Source organism: Mirounga leonina, unplaced genomic scaffold (genome assembly GCF_011800145.1).
Source record: "Mirounga leonina isolate KUSES-001 unplaced genomic scaffold, KU_Mleo_1.0 Mir_104, whole genome shotgun sequence".
In the NCBI taxonomy this organism is placed as follows: Eukaryota; Metazoa; Chordata; class Mammalia; order Carnivora; family Phocidae; genus Mirounga; species Mirounga leonina.
In genome coordinates this window covers 21,492,667-21,513,720 of record NW_023270231.1, presented here as the reverse complement: position 1 = coordinate 21,513,720, position 21,054 = coordinate 21,492,667, and the positions used below count along the sequence as shown (strand labels likewise).

The window sequence follows — 21,054 nt, the reverse complement described above, 5'->3', positions numbered from 1 at the left end:
TCTGCTTACTAATCAATTGCACTTCTTAGCATTTGGGTTAGGCATTCTCTAACCTGAAGTTTATGAGCAAATTCTCCTAAGTATAATACTTGCACAATTTTTTTTTTAAAGATTTATTTATTTGAGAGAGTGAGCATGTGTGCAAATGGGAGGGGCAGAGGGAGAAGGAGAGAGAATCTTAAGACTCCACACCTAGTGCGGAGCCTGACACAGGGCTCAATCTCACAACCCTGAGATCAGGACCTGAGTCGAAATCTAGAGTCAGACGCTTAACCGGCTATGCCACCCAGACGCCCCTGTACACTTTTACTTTGTATACTTAGCCCTTTCTTCCATCTGTAAATTATTTTTGTGCTTGGGATAAGGGCCTAACTTTGTTTCCAAATGGATAGACATTTTACTGAAAAGGTCATCATTTCTCTTTTGATATGATAAAAACTTCATCATCTACTAAATTAGCCCTTAATCTTTCCCACAGATTATTCCTGAACCAATCCTCCGAGATTTTAATAATTCAGTTTTAATGTAATTTGTTGGAATCCACCATTCTTTTCTAAAATTGTCTTTGCAAATTCTTAGACATTTTTCTTTATTAGAGGACGTTTAGTAGCAGGTTGCTACTTTTTAGTTTTTATTTAAATTCCAGTATTGTTAACATATATTATATTATATATTATATATTAATAACAAACATTATATTAGTTTCCAGTGTACAATATAGTGATTCAACACTTCCATACATCACTGGGTGCTCATCACAACAAGTGCACTCCTTAATCCCCATCACCTGTTTCACTCATCCCCCTCACCCCACTTTCCCTCTGGTAACCATCAGTTTGTTCTCAATAGTTAAGAGTCTATTCCTTGGTTTGTCTCTCTATTTTTCTCCCTTTGCTTGTTTGTTTTGTTTCTTAAATTCCACATGAGTGAAATCATACAGTATTTGTCTTTCTTTGACTGACTTATTTCACTTAACATTGTTCTGAGGTCCATCCATGTTGTTGCAAATGGCAAGATTTCATTCTTTTTTATGGCCAAATAATATTCCATTGTAGGGGCACCTGGATGGCTCATTCAGTGAGCGTCCATCTGACTCCTGATTGCAGCTCAGGTCATGATCTCAGGGTCCTGGGATAAAGCCCCATGTCAGGGTCTGCACTCAGCAAGGAGTCGGCTGGAGATTCTCCTTCTCCCTCTACCTTTGCCCCTCCCCCCTTAAATAAATACATAAATCTTAAAAAAAAAAATATTCCAGGAGTGCCTGGATGGCTCAGTTAAGCATCCAGCTTACTCCATGCTGGGACATGGAGCCTACTTAAGATTCACTCTCTCCCTCTTCCTCTGCCCCTCCCCCCCCTTAAAAAATTCCATTGTGTATATATACCACCTCTTCTTTATCCATTCATCTATTGACTGGACACTTGGGCTGCTTCCATAGTTTGGCTATTGTAAGTAATGCTGCAATAAACACAGGGGTGCATATATCCCTTTGAATTAGTGTTTTTGGATTCTATAAATACCCAGTAGTGTGATTGCTGGATTGTAAGGTAGTTCTAATTTTAACTTTCTGAGGAACCTCCATACTGTTTTCCACAGTGGCTGCACCAGTTACATTCCTACCAATGGTTCAAGAGGGTTCCCCTTTCTCCACATCCTTGCCAACACCTGCTGTTTCTTGTGTTTTTGATTTTAGCCATTCTGACAGGTATGAGGTGATATCTCATTGTAGTTATGATTTATATTCCCCTGATGTGTCTGTTGGCCATCTGTATGTCTTCTTTGGAGAAATGTCTGTTCAGGTCTTCTGCCCATTTTTAAATTAGATTTGTTTTTTTCAAGTTGTTTAAGTTCTTTATATATTTTGGATAGTAACCCTTTATCAGATATGTCTTTTGCAAATATCTTCTCCCATCCTGTAGGTTGCCTTTTAGTTTTGTTGTTTCCTTCACTGTGCAGAAGCTTTTTATTTTGATGTAGTCCCAATAGTTCATTTGTGCTTTTGTTTCCCTTGCCTCAGGAGACATATCTAGAAAGAGGTTGCTATGGCCAATGTCAAAGAGGTTACTGCCTGTGTATCAGGTCTCACATTTAGGTTTTTAACCATTTTCAATTTATGTTTATATATGGTGTAAGAAAGTGGTCAAGTTTCATTCTTCTGCATGTTGCTGTCCAGTTTTCCCAATACCATTTGTCGAAGAACACTGTCTTTTTTTCCACTGCATATTCTTTCCTGCTTTATTGTTATTGACCATATAATTGTGGGGGTTTTTTCTGGGTTTTCTATTCTATTCCACTGATCTATGTGTCTACATGCCAATACCATACTGTTTTGATAACTACAGCTTTGTAATATAACTTGAGGTCCAGAATTGTGATTCCTCCAGCTTTGCTTTGCTCTTTCAGGATTGCTTTGGCTATCTGGGGTCTTTTGTGGTTCCATACAAATTTAGGATGCTTTGTTCTAGTTCTGTGAAAAATGCTATTGGTTATTTTGATAGAGATTGCATTAAATGTACAGATTGCTTTGGGTAGTATAGACATTTCAACAATATTGTTCTTCCAGTCCATGAGCACGGAATGTCTTTCGATTTCCTTGTGCCGCCTTCAATTTCTTTGATCAGTGTTTTATAGTTTTCAGAGTACAGGTCTTTCTGCTCTTTGGTTAGATTTATTCCTAAGTATGTTATTATTTGGAGTGCAATTAAAAACAAAAATGTTTTAATTTCTCCTTCTGCTGCTTCATTATTAGTGCAGAGAAATGCAACAGATTTCTGTACATTGGTTTATAATCTCTGACTTTACTGGATTTGTTTATCAGTTCTAGCAGGTTTTTTTGGTGGAGTCTTTTGGGTTTTCTATATATAGTGTCATGTCATCTGCAAATAGTCAAAGTCTTACTTCTTCCTTACCAATTTGGATGTCTTTTACTTCTGTTTGTTGTCTGTTTGCTGTGGCTAGGACTTCCAGTAGAGGTGAAAGTGGACATCCTTTTCATGTTCCTGACCTTAGGGAAAAAGCTCTCCATTTTTCCCCACTAAGGATGATGTTCAGCTTGCTAATTTAATAAATAATTCTGTTGGGGTTTTGACTGGAATTAAATTGAATTGATAGACTGGATGACTTGGGGAGTAATGATAGCATATTTACAAAGTGAAATCTATATGGTTTTCTTTTATGTCCTTCAAGGATGTTTTATACTTTTTTTCATGTAGGTCTTACAAAATTCTACTCAAGCTTTATGGCAGGCAAAATTTACAAAGTGCCCTCTCCCCCAAAATAAATCCTGTTCTAATCCCTGGAGCTGATAAAATGAACTGTCAGTACTATGATTGTGTTATGTTATAGGTCACAGTTGGCCTTAATATCAGGAGATCATTAGAGTGGATCTGACCCAATCACGTGGGCCCTAACAAGCAAAACACTTTCTCCATCAAAAGAGAAAGGCAGAAGGGAAGTCAAAGACTTTTCAAAGCATATAAAAAACTCCACGGGTCCTTGCCACTTGAAAGATGGAGGGAGCATCTGAGATAGCAATGCTAGCAGCCTCAAGGAGCTGAGAGTAGGCTCCAAGTAAGGAAATGGGAACCTTGGTCCTAAAGCCACAAAAACTGGATTTAGCTAACAACCTGAGTTTGGAAGCAGATTCCTCCCCAGAGCCTTCAAACAAGCACTCAGACAACCAACACCTTGATTTTAGCCTTCTGAGATTAAGCACAGAACCCAGTCATGCTATCCTGGATTTCTGACCTACAGAATGGTGAGATAATAAATGGGGGTAGATTTAAGCTACTAATTTGTAGAAATTTGTTATGCAGCAACAGAAAACTAATATAGGCTATTCTTAGCTATTTTATAGTTTTATTGTTGTTATATTATACCTTCTGATTTCTAATATATTAGCAATTAATTCTTCCACATTGGTCTATTCACAGCCATCTTGCTAAACTTGTTTCGGTGAAAAGAATTTGTCCATGAATTTTTTTGGATAACCACATTTTCTACAAATAGTAAGTTGCTCTAGTTCTTTCTTTTCCAAATTCCTCCTCCATATTTCTTTCTTTTTCTTACTGCATTAGTTGGGGCCTCAACAGAAGGATGACTGGTAGTTGTGAGAACAATGATCCCAAACTTCTTCCTAACTTTAATGTAATTGCGTCTAAAATTTCATCACTAAGTATATACCGGCTGCTATGTACCCCTTGTATCTACTCTTTATCAAATAGAAGGTTCTTTTTATTCCTCTTTTTGTTTTTGTTATGTTTTATTCTCTTTTTTTTTTTAAGATTTTTTTATTTATTTGACAGAGAGAGACACAGCAAAAGAGGGAACACAAACAGGGGGAGTGGGAGAGGGAGAAGCAGGCTTCCCACCGAGCAGGGAGCCCAATGCGGGGCTCGATCCCAGGACCCTGGGATCATGACCTGAGCCGAAGGCAGACGCTTAACGACTGAGCCACCCAGGCACCCTGTTTTGATTTTTTAACTAAGAATGGGTGGTAATTTTATCATGTCATTTATGGGAATCTGAAAGGACAAAAATCATGTAATCATCTATGAGTTACATTAAAAGAATTTCTTTTTTTTTTTTTTTAAGATTTTATTTATTTATTTGTCAGAGAGAAAGAGAGAGAGCACAGGCAGGGGTAGTGGCAGGCAGAGGGAGAAGCAGGCTCCCGGCTGAGCAGGGAGACGGATGCGGGGCTCAATCCCATGACCCTGGGATCATGACCTGAGCTGAAGGCAGACACTTAACCAACTGAGCCACCCAGGAGTCACACATTAAAAGAATTTCTAATATCAAATATTCTTCATAATTTTCCAGTTTAGTTCTTTTGTTCTAGGTATGTAATATCAAACCCCCACCCTACTTGGAAAGAATCCCCCACCATTTGAGTCTTGGTAGAGGCAGGAAACAGACCCCGTCCCACAACTCCTGGCAGCTGAGCCACAGCACATGACCTGGTTTCACAGCCAAGGACTCTGATGTCTGAGCAAGTGATGCAAAGACAGATGAAGACCTGAGAATTCATTCATGACAATGGCTCCCATTGGTAGGGTGTCCAACAGCAGAGGCATGCAGAGGTGAAATCAAATGGGACAGGGAGCAGTGCTGACTGATTCCTAAGCCAGATTTCCCAGCATTCTTGAGGTATTAAAGGGAAGCAGCCAGGCAATCCACCAGCTTCCCTTCCCTTGCCCCACAGGAACACTGATTGTTTACGTTTGGACCTAAGAGCCATGCCAGGGTCCTCAGTAAAAATCCTAATACAGAAAATTGGGTCCAAAGGTATACTCAAAATATCATGAATACCAACAGTTTATCGTAGGAATGGAAGTGCAACAGGCAGATTTCTTGGTTGCCAACAGTAATAGATGACTCTGACAAAGTAACCAAGGAGGTTCACTGAAGGACACTGGTTGTCTTACAGTCTCTATGGTGCCACCCTGATGGTCTCTTGGGTCTTCTCCTACTCCCAATACAGCCACAATCACTAAGCATGCGGCCACCCTTCACCCATCACCACCTCCCTCCCGTGGTTCAGCCCATATTTTGAGCTCCAGTTTTCACCTACAATTGTTTCACATTTGCCTTTTGCCTCAGGAAATTTTTTTTAATAATTTCTGGCTGACTGAGATCCGTCTTTCTTACTTTCTAGAATGCTGTGGAAAATGCATGCCTATCTTTCCTCTTACTTCAAGGCTGACATACGAGCCTAGTGTTCCATCTCGATCTAATCTCTCCTCTGGATCCGTTCTCCTATCCAGGAACAGACAGAGTAAATAGAACAAGTAGAACCACACAACTCTACCTAATTCCTCTATCCCAAGCAGGTGAAAAAGTGCTTCATGAACAGAAGAGGAATGAATTATGCTTGAAATTTCAGCACTGAAATGGGGCAGAGTTTTTAGAGAAAAAAAAATACATATATATAAATATATATATATACACACATACACATAAATCAAGGCTATCTTTGTGAAAAACACTTTATGCCTATAATTCCACAAAATGTTAGTTTCTTCATACATATAATCTATTTATAAAGCATAAATAATAGCCTACTCATGAAGAACATACACAAAAGCAAGCTTGGAAAACCAACTTAGCAGTTTGGAAAGTAGATGGAAATAGCAGAAGTTTCATGCACAGAAGGAATCACCATTTTCCAAAACTATCACTCCAAAAATATCAGAACATAGTCTGTTGATCCTCTGTAACAGTTTTTTATTTATATAGAATCTGGTGCTGAAAATTCTTTACAAAGAATTTCATCCTTTAGCTCCTTGTTATCCTCTACAGAGAAACCACAAGGAAAACATGTGGTATTACACAATGAATCCAAAGCTGACCTAAGAAAAAACATGGGATCTCATGATTCCCTCTACAGATTTGTGTAAGTTGTAGTTCTACATATGAACGTGGAGCAGAGGCAGATGAACCTCAGAAATACTATATTTCTGTCCCTACTTCAAGCACATGTGTACTTGAAAACCTCTTAACTTCTCATCTCTCATACTGTAATATGACAAGACTCAGAAACCATGGGTGTCAGCAGTCAGTTAGCTACTGGGGTCCGGGGTACATCACCAGCTCACATTTCTGCCAGTCCTGCCCTAACTGGCCCCCCTTCCAATCACCCTGTCCCCAGTTTGTATTCCATTATTTATGCCTCCTGCTCTTATGGATAAATGCACTCTTCATGTGGATTCTCCACAGAGACTGCCTGTGGGCTGTATTTTGCAGTTCAGATTCATAGTCTTCAAGCTCAGAAGAAATCATCCTTGAATAAAGAAATTAAGAAGTGACAGAGAATGGACATGAGAGCCAAAGTAAGAACGAGAAGTACACTAGGCAAGGAACAGGCCAATTGTAGGATTTATTACTAGAAAAGGACAATACCATCGAGGATATAATGAAAGAAACATGACTTCAAATATTTATTGAGTACCCATTACATGTCAGCAAATGATTAATCTCCAGAAGATGGAAAAAGCATGCTAACAAATGCCGGAGAACAAGATGCACCCAGACCATAATACAAAGAACCTCAATGGGGGAAGCAGTTCATTGCCCTATCAGAACCCTGGTCTTGGGGCTAAGGAGTGACTAAGAAACTTCTAGAAAGTGAGACAAAGAAGGACTTGGTATCATCAGAAGCTTTTTTACACATTTGACTAGTTACCATGCAGGCATTTTACTTGCATTAAAATATGTTTTAAAAGAAAAAGTATGCCAAAGTAGAAAGTAGTCATTACCTGTTTTTGTTCATGGAGGTAATTGTTTTGTGGATTTGGTTGATGTACTGTGAAGTGGTAAGTAAGGAAGATGCATGGAGACAAAATAAGGATATGGTATTTAGCTGTCAATTTGTTGACCATATTTATAAACAATTCATACTCCCCATTTTTCCCCTCCCCAAAAAAAGGCTACTTTAAGACTTTTTTTTTTTTAAGATTTTATTTATTTATTTGACAGAGAGAGACACAGCGAGAGACGGAACACAAGCAGGGGGAGTGGGAGAGGGAGAAGCAGGCTTCCCTCTGAGCAGGGAGCCCGATGCGGAACTCGATCCCAGGACCCTGGGATCATGACCTGAGCTGAAGGCAGACGCTTAACGACTGAGCTACCCAGGTGCCCCTACTTTAAGACTTTTTAATCTGAATTCTTCCCAAGCTCCTTGGACAGGTAGCCCATTACAGGCTACTATGCACCAATGTGGAGGCTACATGCACCCAAATCTTTAAAATGCTGAGACATGGGGCTTCACCTCTATGTCAGATGGGTTCGTTTCATTTTAAGTTTAAGGAAAACTTTTTTCTTAACTTTACTTCTTTCAGTACTTGGCAAAAAAAAAAAAGGCAAGAATGGGATTGTGTTTAGCACCATCAGTTGTTTCTGATCATTTCTAGAAGAAATCTCTACCAAAATGAGAAATTCATTGACATACTACAAAGTAAGATGCAACTGCAATCACAGCACTTAGCAACATGTCCAGGGACTTTCACAAAGATCAATAAATTACACTGTGGTCTTAGACACATAATGGATCTCCACAAGTAAGACTTGAGAGAATGAGCTGAGTGGCAACACAGCTATCAAGAAAGGAATTCTTCAGGGTTCCTTGGGCCTTGGCCTGCCTGCACTATTCTATCTCTGGACTATCTTTCCTGCTCTGGCATCATTAAAAACCCCACTTAATCCTTCAAGATCCTGCTCAAATGCCACCTTCTCCATGAAGCCTGTCCTTATCTCCTCAACCTTATTATGACCTCTCCCTCCACCTAACCTCTAATTTTTGCCTGCCTTTGAGACTTAAACTTTGTTAAAGCGATTGCTTACTTCTCTTCACTTTTCTACTAATATTTAGACATTTTGAAAGCAGGTGCTGAGGACTACACACCACTTCCTTTCCATGCAGTTCAAGGATTTACACATAGTCAGAACTCCCTAAAAATTCTTTGAATTAATACTAAGAGCCAACAAATAAGGAAAAGGGAAGTGCAATGCTGGAAACATGGTGGCCTGTGACTTACACCTTGATTCATCTGTTGTAAAGATTTCTATTTTCCTGACCAGTCAGACCTATGAAAACAGAAAGAAAGATGGATGGATTCATTTATCTTGACCTCAGTAGATCAGCTGAGTCAAAACTACACAGTTTACTTTTAGTTACACATTTGTTTCAGTGTTCTGTAATTCCAACAAACTCAATGGACTCTAAAGGTAGTTTAAGAAATAAGTCTTAGATTTGAAACTTAAAAGATATGAAAAAATAAAGGGGCCCTATAGTAAATGTTTATATAGAAAGCTTATATAGAGATATATAATATGTTTTCCTTATGCAATAAAATAAATCTGACAGGATTTTTGTTTGCTATCAAGGAAAGCAAGAGACTGGATATGAGGCAGTAAGAAGAAAATCAAGAAAGAAGTATCTGACTTTTTCCAACTCCACTCAGAAAAAAATCATTTAATGTTACAAGATATTAATTTACTTTTCAAATGAGAGTAAATGCCTGTGACATATTTCTGGATTGTGAATTAGATGCCACTTAAACCTCAGCAAATAGAGATACATTACTTTTATTACTGACACACTAGCAGCATTCTGTAAAGAACAGAGCTACAAGAGGCTTATAATCTTGAGAAAGAGTGCCAAATAGGACAAGTTTATTTGAAAATACCATCAGTGACACTTTCAACCAGAACAAAGAATTCTTCGAATGCGTAATAACACCTTTGCAGATTAACAGGACATTACAAACCAGAAAGGCAGGTTTTTACCAGCTGCACAGGATGACAACTATTATATTTCAGACACTTTACTCCTTCACAAAGGGGAAATGAACCCTTTAAAAAATTTTTTTAAATGAACTCTAAAAAAAAAATTAATGTTATGCCTTTAAAAATGCACTATATTTTTATTTAGTGTTTTTCTGTGGGAAAACATAAATCATGTTACATTTTTTTAGCTCAGGCCTGTTAGGATAAGGCAAAGTAGGAGCATGACGGAGAGATTCTTCAGGGACCAACAGTAATTGCTTCTCAGACCAAGTGTTGTTAATTAACATTTGATGGTTTTTGACTAAGTTACCTTTTTTTTTTTTTTTGACTAAGTTACCTTTATCCTCTAAGTGAGGAATCTCTGAAGAAAACCCTCTTTTAGTGATTAAAAAAAAAAGTAAAATGTTTGTTTATCAAGATACTGTTTATATCTTTCACATATAAAAGTTTAGAGGCACCTGGGTGGCTCAGTCGGTTAAGTGTCTGCCTTCGGCTCTGGTCGTGATCCCAGGGGCCTGGGATCAAGCCCCGCATCGGGCTCCCTGCTCAGCGGGAAGCCTGCTTCTCCCTCCCCCACTCCCCCTGCTTGTGTTCCCTCTCTAGCTGTGTCTCCCTCTGCCAAATAAATAAATAAAATTTTAAAAATAAAATAAAAAATATATTTACATTGATACGTAATGGGATTTTTTAAATGAATTAGTTTTATTTCTCAGCTTTAACTTACAATACTGTAAATATACATAGAGATAGCCCTCACAGATAAAAGTTCTTTGAGGTCCTTAGTAATTTTATTCATTTTTTTTTTTAAGATTTATGTATTTACTTGAGAGAGTGCACACGCACAAGAAGGAGGAGGGGCAGAGGGAGAGGGAAAAGGAAAGGGAAAGCATCACAAGCAGACTCCCTGCTGAGCATGGAGCCCAACTCAGGGCTTGATCCCAAGACCCTGAGATCATGACCTCAGCGAAAATCGAGAGTCAGACGCTTAACCAACTGAGCCATCCAAGCGCCCTGGTCCTCAGTAATTCTAAAGCATGTAAGGAAATCCTGAGACAGAAAAACTTACTATACTAACAAGGGTGCATTCTTGATGACAACTATTATGAAACAGCTTGTGTTCTTGATTCTTATGTATTTGGGGAGACTTGTAAACCCTTCTTCATTTTATAGATGAGGGCATTGGGACCCACGAGATGAGTGAGCTGCCCACAGGTCACAGGGCTAGCTACCTGAAGTTCTAGGAATAGAACCAACGCCACATGATTGCCACTGTACAAACATCTACCTCTGTCTCTTACAGATCTTGTTAGAACAGGAGTTCACAAAAAATCTTGTCAGTAATAAAATAAAATCAAAAGAAAAAACCAAGCAGTCCACAAGGAAGCTCAGAGATCAAATAATAGATGGCAGCATTTTTTTGCCAAAAAAAAGCAGAATTTCCAGAGTGGAGAGCTATTTTCAAAACTAATATAAAGCATACTCTTTAGTTTCATCAAATTTGCACTAAAAAATTAAGTCCCAATAAATAGAAATGCCTGCAACACAAGTCAAATTTTTATCTTTCTCCTATATGTCTTGGACATCTTCTTAAATGTTTCAAATTCATGAATGTCATGAATCTCAAAAAATAATCTTTCCAAATGCACTATGGTATCCTGAATTAGATTCTGGGACCAAAAAGAGGACATTTCAAAACTTGAAATCCAAAAATAATCCATAGTTTAGTTACTAGTATTGTATACAGTGAATTGGCTGTATTATTTCCTGGTTTTGACAAATATAACATGATTATATAAGATGTTAACATTAGAGGAACCTAGTGAAGGGTGTTCAGGAACTCTCTTACTGTTTGCAATTCTTCTGTAAATCTTATTTGAAATTTAACCTCTTATCTGTAATGAATAGAATGGAACAGAAACCCTATCAATCCATTCTATTCATTACAGATCAGAGTAAAATCAACAGTGAAACATCAGAAAATATAAAACATTTCACAACCTAGGACTTTATTTTCTTTAACAAAAAGGGAAAATGGATTATAAAGCTTCAAAATTAAATCCCTGAGAATTCATTAATAACCTTGATTTAGGACATTTAAGTGATTATTTTTAAGCTCATAAGCCTTGTAGAGCAGAACGTGTTAAGCCAAAGATCTGTTTTACAAATATAATCCCTCACTTAAGATACAATCATTTAAACTTTAATTTGAATGATGAAAAGATGATTTCAAAACTTTAAATGTACTATGTTTATTACTATTATTAATTTAAGTAGGCTCCACACCCAGCATGGAGCCCAATGTGGGGCTTGAACTCATGACCCTGAGATCAAGACCTGAGCTGAGATCAAGAGTCAGACGCTTAACTGAGTCACCCAGGTGCCCCTATACTGCTTATTATTAACAACTATAAATTCAGAACTAAAAACAATATCCTAGTTTGTATAGAAGGTTTAGTTTTCTGGTTTTTTTTTTTTCTAAGATTTTATTTATTTGACAGAGAGAGATACAGAGAGAGAGGGAACACAAGCAGGGGGAGTGGGAGAGGGAGAAGCAGGCTCCCCGCTGAGCAGAGAGCCCGATGTGGGGCTTGATCCCAGGACCCTGGGATCATGACCAGAGTGGAAGGCAGACGCTTAATGACTGAGCCACCCAGGTGCCCCTAGTTTTTTTTTTTTAAGATTTTATTCATTTGAGAGAGAGAGAGAGCATGAACAAGAGGGGAGGGACAGAGGAAGAAGGAGAAGCAGACTCCTCGCTGAGCAGGGAGCCCAACATGGGGCTCAATCCCAGGACCCTGATCATGACCTTGCTGAAGGCAGACGCTTAACCAACTGAGCCACCCAGGCACCCTAGAAGGTTTAGGTTTTAAAAATCTGTTCATCTCAGGGCGCCTGGGTGACTCATTTGGTTAAGCCTCTGCCTTCGGCTCAGGTCTTGAGCCCAGAGTCCTGGGATTGAGCCCTGCATCAAGTTCCCTGCTTGAGGGAGTCTGCTTCTCCTTCTGCCCCTCACCCCACTCATGCTCGCTCTGTCTCTCAAATAAATAAATAAAATCTTCAAAAAATAAAAATCTGTTCATCTCATACTCAGTTTTTTCCAGGTATGGTGCAGTGAAGATTGCTGCCAACTTGTTGACTCTCTTCCTATCAAGAGGTGGGTCTAATTCTCCTCCTTGATTCTGGCCTAGCCCTATGACTGCTTCCACTGATACAGTATTATGCAAGTGTTGCTAAGCCAGTTCCAAGGCAGCTTTTAAAACAACTAACTGCTTCCTTGATGGTGTCTTAGAACCCTTGAGCTACCATGAAAGAAGTCTAACCACCCAGCTCAAGAGTCTCTCATATGGAGAGACCCTGAGATTAACTAAGAAGGAGTGGGGCTCAGCTGGGCTCCATCTATCAGATGTCCTGCCAAGACCCCAGGCCCTGCCAAGACCCCAGGCCTGTGAATGAAGACATCCAGAACAGCACAACTGCATGATCAATACCAAGTGTCCCCAGGCAACACCACATGGAGAAAAACTGCCCAGCCAAGACTTGCTCAACGTCTTTTTTTTTTTTTTTTTAAGAGATTTTATTTACTTATTTGACACAGAGAGACACAGCGAGAGAGGGAACACAAGCAGGGGGAGAGGAAGAGGGAGAAGCAGGTTCCCCGCCGAGCAGGAAGCCCGATACGGGGGCTCGATCCCAGGACCCTGGGATCATGACCTGTGCCAAAGGCAGACGCTCAATGACTGAGCCACCCAGGCGCCCCTCAAAGTCTTGACCTATAAAACATGAGACATAATAAAATGGCTGTTTCTCAAGCTACTGAATTTTGGGTAGTTTGTTATATAACCGAGCAACCACATATAATCAGACAATGGTAAAACTCAGTTGTTCTCTGCCTAGAAATGCAGATCTCCATGAAGAATAGTCAAAGCCTACCCCCAACACTTTATTACTTCTGTCATCCCATTACAAGCTAGACAGGTAAAACACATACATTAGATAGGAAAGCTTCGAAAACTGGTTACCAGTAGCTGTGTACCCACCTTTAATCCCCCAGCACTGTAGCCCTTCCTGTCACCTTTGTTTCTGGCTTACCTCAAAGTTTGTCCCTGCCTATCACAGCACTAGCTTGTTATCTGGAACTCTTAAGAGTCTCCATTGTTAACATAATAAATATTTGGTTTCCTTAACTAGAAATTCCCATTTGTTACTAATGTTTCTTTTTCCTGAGCAGTGCTCCCCTTGGATAAGACATAGCACATGTTCCCAGACTCCTGTGTTGTTTCAGTATATTATCATGAGCAAGCCCTTATTTTGCTGGAATTCTATTCAGGATTGGGAACAGGAATTTTTTTTTTTTTTTATCTTGTACACTCTCCACCCATATGATGCAAAAATGCTTACATTTCCGAAAAATGGAATTATAAGGAAGTGAATAAAGTGCTGTAAAATATAAACTCCCTCACACAAAACACAACAGATGTTCAGTAGAGCAGGTCGCCTTTTCTTCTGTCAGATGATAACTCCATTACAACTGAGACACACGCAGCTGTGAATCCACAGTCCAATGACGAGAGGGGTATCAGACCTAAAATGCACAGCCCCACATAAATGATTTTTGCTTTCCTCTCTCAAACAATTAGAGAGGTCCAAGACATTAGTCCTGCCCTCTCTTCCTTCTCACCTGAGTAACCGAAAATTTCAGTTGAAAAGCCACCAGAACCCTGTCCTCTTCCTCAGTATTCATAGAGATGGACAGTAGACTCAGGGTTGAGCAAGGGGTTACCTGATGGGGTTGGAGGTTGAGCCAAACACGCAAGGTATGTAGTGGCCATGCAGAGTTGGGGGATTGGTTACATGGTGAGGGATGAAGCATGAAGTACATTTATTGAGAAAAAGAGGAGCTGGGTTTCTCCAGTTAGAGAAGGGAGTAACCCATGTGGGAAAGGAGAAAACAAGAATGAATGTACTTTGGACATGGAGGTACTGGTTTGCATATCTGATTTAATATATTTAGATAAACATAAGTTTTTAAACACACACACCTCTCAGTCTTCTAGGGCTATCTGCCAAGAGGGCATGGGAGCAGTGATACCTCAGTAGCAGACCACACCTAGTGCCCACATCTTTGGTTTGAAATATCATTATCTCCCCCTTAGAAAACAGATGAATTTGAGGCTGAGACAGGAAAGTAAAGAGCCCCAAATAATTTTTTGTACAGAAAGGAAAGAAGTTCTCAAAGAATAAGGGGGACCTTTCAAAAGAACACAGGAGCTAACTTGAAGGGACTCTGGTCAAATCTTGGATAATGTGAGCAACAAAATAAAGGAAAGACTGGGTTATAACCTCAAGAGGAATCCTCAATATAAATATATAAATGATTAAATAAATAGAAGAGAAAGTGCTTCCTTTTGGTAAAATGCCAATTAATCAACGTAGAATAGGAATGACAGATGATGATCATCATAGTAATAACTGATTCAGTCAAGAATCATCAGTAATGCTAAAACAAATGGGTGAAAGTCAGAGGAGTGGGATATTCACCAGGTCTCAGAATATCTCCCCACAAAATACTTATTCACTACAAAGGATAAAAGAAACTTCACAGTGGAAAAACCTGGCAGTTTCTACCTTAACCAAATCAGCAAAGTTAATTTCACCAGTAGTGGGGTATATTGACATCATGTACCACCTGAAAGGATGTGACAAACACACATGCAGTACCACTTACGCATTGTTCCTGCCCAAAGTACTTAATAACCTGAATTAGTAATGAGGCAGCATCAGACAAGCCTAAATTGAGAGACATCGTACAAAATACTCAAGCTTAGTCTCTTCAAAAAGAGTAAGGTCATGAAAGTACTAAATGTTCTAGATTGAAGGAAACAAACAATATGCTAATAAAATTCTATGAGTAATCTGGATTGGATTAGTTTGCTCCAAAGGACAAAACTGGGACAACAGACAACACTCAAATGGGGACCATGGACTGGATGACCAGACTGCACCTCATTTCCTCATGCTGAGAGTTGTGCCCTGATTATGTAGTAGTGGGTGCTTGTCTGTAGGTAATAAGCACTAACACATTCAGGGGTAACGAGTCTCAGGTTTTCAACCTACAAATAATTCAGTAAGAGAGGGAAAAAATAACGATAAAGCTTACATGGTAAAATTTTAACACCTGCATTTGTGTGTAAAGGATATGCAAGAGTTCTGTGCATTGCTCTTGCAACTCTTCTTTAAGTTTGAAGTTATTTCCAAATAAAAAGTTCAAGAAAAGATCTCGTCCTCTCCCATTCAAGGCACCCCAAGAGTTCCAGGCATGTCACTCTTCCACCCCCTAGAACTTCTCAGACCCACAGTGCTTTCTTCCACCCTTGCTTGGCTCTCAGTCCTTTTCTTCAAGGTCAGGGGGAGGGAGAAATGTTGGGGGAAAGTGGGAGGGTAAGGTTGTGAATGCTTTACATGTCACTAGTCCATATTCTATTGTACAACCTAGTACAGAATTCCGCTCAAAGTACAGGTTTTATGACACTTTCTAACTTTGCCCCTTAAAAGCTCCCAGAGTGACTCAAGAAACATTTCCACTTAAGTCACTGTAACATTTACAACTATTCTTACTCTTTTTCTTTTGTTAAAATATTTTTCCTATAGAAGAGTAATTCTTCAGAATTGCCACAGTCTTGGAGCAAGAGGTCGGCATGTCCTCCTGTTAAGAGTCTATTTTCCTCCTGACAATTCTCTGGAAATAGCCTGGGAAGTCAGGTTATCTCTCCTGCAAGGTAAGAGCCCCAGAGGCAGAGAGGCTGAAGGAGACAAGTCTGAGTCCAGGGTCAAGTAGGGACAGAACTAGCCGCTTGCTCAATTTTTATTTGCCTCTAAGCACTTAACACAGAGACCACAAACTGGAAGACCCTGTTTCGCTCACTAGTTGACAATGATAGGACAAGCCAGGAAATGTTACAAATGTTACAAATGCCTCCTCTAGCAATCCGAGGCACCAGGCAAAAATCAGCTGGGGCATCCCTTCAGCTACCCTGTTCCGTGGGAAGGAGCTCTCCAGGTTCTAAGTCCACAGCACTCCCTGGCCCATAAAGGCCTCCCAGTTGCATCCCTACATCAACACTAACAGAAAAGCTAAAGTGACCTTGACTTTCCTGAGAGATTTTGAGAGGAAGAGTTACGAGGGTTACAGATCATACAGACGTCAAGGGCGTTGCCGTCTCGCTAGTAGCAGGCTGGATACATAGGAAATTCATAATTATGAGTTAGATTATATCAGGGTGCTACCTGAAGAGACAGGTCAAAAAGCTTGGGAACAGAGAGGTGATAGCATGACCAGGGGAATCAGAAAACCTTCAAGGACAGACTGGAAGATGGATGGCATGAGGTACTATGGGGGTAGAAGTCAAGAGACCATGAGAAGAAGACCACCACAAGGCATATTCCTGACCTGCTTTTCTTCCCACCTTCTCTGCAACAACACAATAATCAAGGTAAGCATCTTGTGCAAGGAATACATTCCTTAAGGAATCTCATCATCCAAAACTCATTTCCCCCCAGGAATAAAAGAAAAGCAGGGGATGCTCTCTTAGGGCACATAAATCTACAATGATTGCCTAAATTACTACTTTGTTTTGTAAAATAATAATAATAATAATACTGATTATCTGTAATATTTGGCACAATGCTCTCTCCTGAATTAACAGTATAGCTTACCATGATGATTTTTTAGCTATTTTAGTGTTTATCACATCTATCGTCTGCTTCAAGTTACTGATTTGGGGGAGTATTTCTGCTATGGCCCTAATACACCACAGATAAAGCAATATTTGGGGGATACTATTTCTCAAAATAAAAAGAGCTTTTTGAAATATAATAGCAAATATTAAAATAATAGCAGAGTAGTTGCTAAAATTTGCTGAAGGTCCAATGCATAGGGGTTTTCAACTGATACGAAATAGAGATGTTTTTAGTTGTTTTTGTTTTGCCAGGTAAAACAGCCCAAGATGTGGCTGTAGCATAAACACTCAGCTTCCCAACTTTAAAATTTTTGATGAAATTTCTTTATTTTAGGGGAAATTCCAAGTTTAAAAGATTAAGTGAGGCTTTGTCAATATTTTCACTATGTCATAATATTTCAAGGTCACATAAATCAGAATCCCATAACATAATAAAATTGGTATTACTAACATTTATTGGTACACTTACCTCACAGCAGTCCTATGAGTTGGAGAATAATAGCTAACACTTACTATTTCCGTATGCCAGGCAAAGTTCTAAGAGCACTGCATCTTTCCTTAGATGTGACATTCATTTAATTCTCATATCGGCTTAAGGAAACAGGTGTCATTCTTTCCCTCATTTTAAAGACTTATTTATTTATTTGAGAGAGAGAGAGCGTGCATGCAAGTGGGGTGAGGGGCAGAGAGAGAGGGAGAAGGAGAGAAGCCGCTCTCTGCTAGCACAGAGCTGGAGGCTTGATCTTATGACCCCCCTGAGATCATGACCTGAGCCGAAACCAAGAGTTGTCCCCTTAACCAACTGAGCCACCCAGCCGGCCCCTCTTTTCCTCATTTTAAAGACAGGATCATTGGAACCCATGGGTTAAGTTATTTTCCCAAGAACACACAGACTATGAATGACAGGGGCAGGATTAAAACCCAGGCTGTCTGGGTTTAGCACCTGTGCGCCAAAATGCTCTCATACTGGACCGGCTAGAGAATGGGTCTGAGGCCAGAGAGCTCTCAAACTCCTATGCATTTTAAGAGTACTCTCCCTGTTCACAGACAAAGGACCCACCTGAGAGAGAATGAGAGACAGAGAGCACGAGAGGGAAGAGGGCAGAGGGAGAAGCAGACCCCCTGCTGAGCAGGGAGCCCGATGTGGGACTTGATCCCAGGACTCCAGGATCATGACCTGAGCCGAAGGCAGTCGCTTAACCAACTAAGCCACCCAGGCGCCCTAACCACAGGTTTTAAAGCAGCCTGGTCAGAAGTCTAAGTTCGTTGTACTTGGGAAGGCACTGTGGCTGGTCCTCAGAGGGGCTATCCAAACCTACTGACAACCAGCAGACTTCAAGGGCCACTATCCAGGTGATCTAAACTGCTCCTAAAGACCAAGTCGTCTCCCCCGCATTCCTCAGTTGATGGGTCCCAGTTTGGTGGCTTAGACTCATCCACTATAACAAACACACTTATTTCTTCCTGTATTTGATGATTTACCAATGCCCAAGAGTCCTCTTCGGCCTACTGGGAAGAACTCATTAAAAGACAACAGTTACAACCCATGCAAGGGGTCTCAGCCACTTCAGTGAGGAGGACTGAGATGAATAACGAGAACAAATAGTGCCTATGAAAAAGACAAAAGAAAATACGGGTGGGGGGTGGGGGAAGCAATGGGGACTCTCAAGGAGATACTATTAAAACACACACACAAGGCTTTCTAAAACCAAGTAACATGACATCTAAAATTAAAATTTCAATAGACAAAATGGAAAAGGTATGGCCACTACTAAGAACATTCAGGGTCCTCAAAGATCAAACAAACATTGTAAGCAAAAATATGAGACATGGAAGACATAATCAGAAGACAGAACATGCAGAAAATAGGTTTTCCTGGAGGACAAACAGTAACAAATGGAGAAGAAATAATTAGAAGGGAAGGAGGAAGGCGACAAAACAAAAGAAAACTTCCCTGAGCTGAAAGAAGGGACAAGGCCTCCCAAGCAAGCTCAGACAATATTAATGAGGAAACAAAAGGCCTAGGCCTAGGCTTGTGAAATATTTAAACTGAGAAGGAAAATCATCTGCAACCACACATCCTAGTATGTGCATTAACATGACTTCACTATTTCAACGAACTCTTACCCAGGAAGATGAAGTTTCTCATAATTTTACTCTTTGTTTCCAGAACTTTCCAAAAACCCCTTCATCTCATAAATAGCTCAACTAATCCTCATTTAAGTATACACTCCTTACTTAGCCTACCAGTCTTAGATTACGTTATCAAAAATCTTGTTTAGGGGCGCCTGGGTGGCTCAGATGGTTAAGCGTCTGCCTTCGGCTCAGGTCATGATCCCAGGGTCCTGGGATCGAGCCCCGCATCGGGCTCCCTGCTCCTTGGGAGCCTGCTTCTCCCTCTGCCTCTCTCTCTCTCTCTGTCTCTCATGAATAAATAAATAAAATCTTAAAAAAAAAAAATTAAAAAAAAAAATCTTGTTTAATTCCATGTCCATGCACTGAACATATCTGTCTCAAACCAAACCCTAACAAACTTATAAATTCCCCATCTCTGTCCTCCCTCCTCTAAAATGCTTAAGGTCATTATCTCCCTTATTGCAGTAAGCAGTCAACCTGGTTTTGCTTTATCTACAGGTTATTCTGCAGTCTTGTCAGAGGCAGCAGAGACTCTAAAGATTATAGAGTTATTCCAACAAATTGAACAGAGGACTGACAGAGGAAGAAGAATCAGATTAGCATCAGATACCTCGACTGCAACACTGGAATCTAGAACAGTTAAACGGCCACTACTGAGAGAAGCAGCCCGACCACCATGTTCCTCACCTGTCAGGGAAAACAAAAACCCTTTTCTGAACATGCAGGAACTACGAAATTACCTAACCAATAAACCCAATCTGAGGAAATCTTTTTTTTAATTATAATTTTTTATTATGTTATGTTAGTTACCATACAGTACATCATTAGTTTTTCATGTAGTGTTCCATGACTGCGTATGAATGCAATACATGCCCTCCTTAATACCCAACACCGCTTGAAAGATGTGCTCTAACTGGAATGAGAGCTCATGATAGGAAAACAAGAGAGGGGGAAGCAGAACAATGTAACAGGATGAAGTTAACATGACTAGGAACTCACAATTTGTCATTTAAATGTTTATTAAAAGATATATAGTAAGAAAAATAACTTCAGTGTCAAGAAAAAAAATTCCAACCTGTCTAGGTAAAACCCAATGTGAGGAAATATTATTACTTTGTATATGCTAATATAGAATGTTTAATTATAGCTGCTCTGAAAATATCAGGTGAGAAAGTAACCACAACCAGGACAGAAAAGCAAAGAACCTCCATGTTCATGATAAATTTGACCATGTGGCAAAATGACAAGAATGAACAATAAAGTATAATAAATGGTAAATTAAAAATACATGGAAAAAATGAAGACAAACGTCACCTTTATGATGACAAATATGAGTGGTGGAGGAGCTACAGCAATCTTTTGGAAAAGTAATTGGACAACAGGTATCACACACTCTCTTAGAACCAGCTACCTCACTTTGGGGAATCTATCCGATGGAAATAAAAAGCACCAGCTAGACAGCAGCGGATGTTTATTTGAGAGTGGTGCGATAAAATCCCCTAACTTGCATCGTCAACAATAGAAGAATTACTGAATAAATGATAGTCATCCACACTGAGAAATTATGCAACAACTGGAAAAAAAGAGTCGGATAAATGTGCCGAGTTCAAGCAATGCCCGTAAGGTCTCTTAGTTACGCAAGTGGAGTAGTGTTTTAAATGGGTGATGAGGAATTATGAACTTTTTTTTCTTCATGCATCTCTGGTTTTCTGGGTGTTTCTGTTGTCGTTTTTACTGCGTACAACAGCATGTTTTACTTTGGTAATTTCAAATTTCAAAATTTCAGATTTTTCCATTTCAAAGCCATTTGAAACAAGAAAAGAAGTGGTTGCGGGGAGAACAGCACAGAGCAGTGTACAGAGGAGGCTGACGAGGGGCTGGGGACCTGGGTTTAAGT

The 21,054-nt window shown here is 39.7% G+C and overlaps 1 protein-coding gene across 6 annotated transcripts in view; it reads right to left on the bottom strand.

Moving 5' to 3' along the window:
• Positions 1–21,054, bottom strand: part of EPB41L4A (erythrocyte membrane protein band 4.1 like 4A) — a 248,672-nt gene that overhangs the window by 145,545 nt on the left and 82,073 nt on the right. The window contains exon 1 of one of the 6 annotated variants that reach the window (XM_035015590.1): positions 7,257–7,350. The exons of the other annotated variants lie outside the window; for them this stretch is intronic. The gene's annotated coding sequence lies outside the window, so the exon portion shown is untranslated. Of the gene's footprint in view, positions 1–7,256; positions 7,351–21,054 lie in introns of those variants that run through there. 6 annotated transcript variants of the gene reach the window in all.